The sequence below is a fragment of the Haliaeetus albicilla genome, chromosome 8 (genome assembly GCF_947461875.1).
Source record: "Haliaeetus albicilla chromosome 8, bHalAlb1.1, whole genome shotgun sequence".
NCBI lineage: Eukaryota > Metazoa > Chordata > Aves > Accipitriformes > Accipitridae > Haliaeetus > Haliaeetus albicilla.
Genome location: NC_091490.1, coordinates 31,565,238 through 31,568,071, shown reverse-complemented (window position 1 = coordinate 31,568,071; position 2,834 = coordinate 31,565,238).

Sequence of the window (2,834 nt, the reverse complement as noted above, 5' to 3'; positions counted from 1 at the left end):
GTCACGAGGTTAAGCTGGTATCCGTATGTGGCGTTGATATCATTCCCATACCTCAGGTGCCTTCTATCAGAATTTATTGGTAATCGCACCCAATCTATGGGGAAGTCGGGGGGGATACTTCCTCCCATTCATTCACCTCCTCTTTCTCCTTCCAGCTAATTACAACAGCTTTTGAGAATTCTGAATATCCTTGGGATGCGCAAGCCAGCATGCTGTTAGTGCTATGTCTCCTGAATGTGTTTCAGGTCTTGTTTAGGGCTACAAAAAAGTTTCTTAAGAAAACCACCAAGAGATCTGCCCCAAGGCTGAATAGTCATGAGTGGCATGGCATGTGGGAGAAGATGGGCAGGTATCTAGAGAACTTCTCACCTCCAATGGTTTGGAGCTTCACTCCTGAACAACTACAGGACCCTGACAGAGTGATAGAATATTTGAAAGGAAAATGCTGTGGCTATTCCAGAGAGGCACAACTTACCGCACTGTGCTGGGCTGTGGCCAGTATCTACCAAACACTGCTCGATATTATGCAGCACCCTCAGGGGGAAGGGAGGGAAAACAGACCAACAGGCACTGCGGCTACCCCAACCCTGGCGACAGGCACTGCAGCTGAACCAGAGAACCAACCTGTGCCAGTATCAGTCACCCCTATACAGAAGAAGAAATACACAAAGAAATCAGTTTGCTTAGTGAGGGATGAAAGTGAACCAGGGTCATCATGAGAATGGGAGGAAGAGGCAGAACCTGAAATCACCCGATCTCTATCCCTGAGTGATTTGCGCGACATGCAAAAAGATTTTGGCCGCCACCCAGGTGAGCACTTTGTGACCTGGCTGCTCCGATGCTGGGATAATGGGGCCAGTAGTTTGGAATTAAAGGGTAGGGAATCCAAGCAGCTGGGATCCCTGTCTGGGGAAGGGGGCATTGACAAGGTGATTGGGAGAAAAACACAAGTCCTCAGCCTCTGGAGGCGACTTCTGTCAGGTGTGAAGGAAAGATACCCCTTCAAGGATGATGTTACATGTCACTTAGGCAAGTGGATCACCATGGAGAGAGGTATCCAGTACCTGAGGGAATTAGCCATGCTGGAGATGATTTATAATGATCTGGAAGATGAGTAGTCACGTACAGATCCAGATGAAGTCCAATGCACACAACCCATGTGGCAGAAGTTTCTACGAAGTGCACCACTGACCTATGCCAACTCATTGGCAGTAATGTCATGGAAGGAAGGCTATGGACAAATAGTGGACGAACTGGCTGTCCAACTCCGGCAATACAAAGGAAGTCTCTCTTCCTTCCTATGGGCCTGTGTCTCGGCTGTAGAAGAATTGTCCTGGGAGTTCCAGCAATTCAAAGTGGATATGTCCTTCTCCCCACCTGTACAGGTCCACATCGCAGCTATTAGGAGGAAGCGTTCCTCTGCTCAAGAGAGAGCAGATAGAAGGTACACACGATGGGGTACCCTGTGGTTTTACCTGGGTGACCATGGAGAGGACATGAGGAAGTAGGATGGAGAACCTACCTCAACCCTAGATGCATGGGTATGTGAGTTGTGAGAAAAAGCAGTCAGAAAAGAGGATTTTTCCTGGAAAAATACTGCTCCAATTTCCTGCGAACAGTCCCCCAGACAGAGTAGAAGGGCTGATCTCATTTCTGATCCTCTTGAAGGGACTTCTGATTCATGTTTGTGAAAAGTGAGTAATGGATACTCTGACCAGGATTAGAGGGACCCTGCCTCCAGCCAGGTGGAGGAAAGGGACAACTGGATGGTGTGGAGTCGATGGCTTGGCACATCCGACCTACAGGAATATAAGGCTCTAGTGGACTCTGATGCACAATGTACCCTAATGCCATCAAGCTATAAAGGGGCAGAACCCATCTGTATTTCTGGTGTGACAGGGGGATCCCAAGAGCTAACTGTATTGGAAACTGAAGTGAGTCTAACTGGGAATGAGTGGCATAAACATCCCATTGTGACTGGCCCAGAGTCACACAACAAGTATGTAATTTCTGAAAGGTCTAGCTGTAAATAAAATTTTAGATAAAATGTAGAGAAAATCTTTAAATTAACTGTTTTTGGAACTTGTGGTCATCTCAATTTAGACATAGATTATTTCAAGCTAATAAACCAAGTGATTCATATGGATGCAGAGGCTTTGTGTAGTGCTGATGGTTTCAGAGTGTCACCATGCTCTGTGGATCCCATTTGCACCAGGGGCCTGTTGCACTCAAAGAAGGTAAAATTAATGATGGCAGATCAATTTCCTGGCCCTCCTTCTCATCCTTTCCTCCTGCATTTCCATCCAATCACTTCAGTCTGTGGATGAGAAAATGGTATAGATATTTCTCTAAATTGGGAAGGAAGTTCAAGACTATATGTGTGGGTGCTGGGCAGCATAATCTGAGGCATTGCATAACTGCAATAAAAACATACAGAGCTGTTCTGGCATTGTCAAAGTTGGCATTGAAGAGAAACGGTGCGCTTTGCTAGAACAAACAGTTCCCTATTAAGACACAGTGCAAACACAGGGATGTCCTCCTGGAGATTCTTCCAATTCTGTGGAGCTTTTACCACTGTGCTAAATTTAAATTGGAAATATAATTTCCATTTAATTGTTAGGACAGGAGCAGTTAGGTTTTTCTACCTAATCTTTCCTTGCTAATGACTCTGTGTGTCTGCTGGACTGCAGAGTCTGCTGGACTATATTTTCTCTATGAGTCATGACACCTGTCTGGCAGATGAATAAAATGTACTGTGTATGTATAAAACTTAAAAATCTACTGATAATGGGTATTCCTAGTGTGAAATAAGGGTGCTGTGTGGGGAGTAGGAG